The sequence below is a fragment of the Mirounga leonina genome, unplaced genomic scaffold (assembly GCF_011800145.1).
Source record: "Mirounga leonina isolate KUSES-001 unplaced genomic scaffold, KU_Mleo_1.0 Mir_201, whole genome shotgun sequence".
Taxonomy (NCBI): domain Eukaryota; kingdom Metazoa; phylum Chordata; class Mammalia; order Carnivora; family Phocidae; genus Mirounga; species Mirounga leonina.
Genome location: NW_023270504.1, coordinates 29,064,172 through 29,064,486, shown reverse-complemented (window position 1 = coordinate 29,064,486; position 315 = coordinate 29,064,172).

Sequence of the window (315 nt, the reverse complement as noted above, 5' to 3'; positions counted from 1 at the left end):
AGGGTCTCTTAAAAAAAAGAAATGAAAAAAGAAAGAAAAAAAAAAGACTAGGGTCTCTAGTGCCCTCTGGTGAAGCTTCCTGAGACTGGGTATCCAAAAAAGTAATTCAGCTCATGACGGAAGAAAGTTAAATAACAGAATTACTACCTGTTCACATGTGACAAATTGTGATTTGCTGCCTTGGGCAACCTCAGAGGATGTCCTGATCTCAGGCAGAGTTCAACTACTGACACTCAGTCAATATTTTCTTCCGGAATTTTCTTCATCACTGCCTTCTTAAAAAAACAAAAACTGTCATTATATTATAAATGGGAG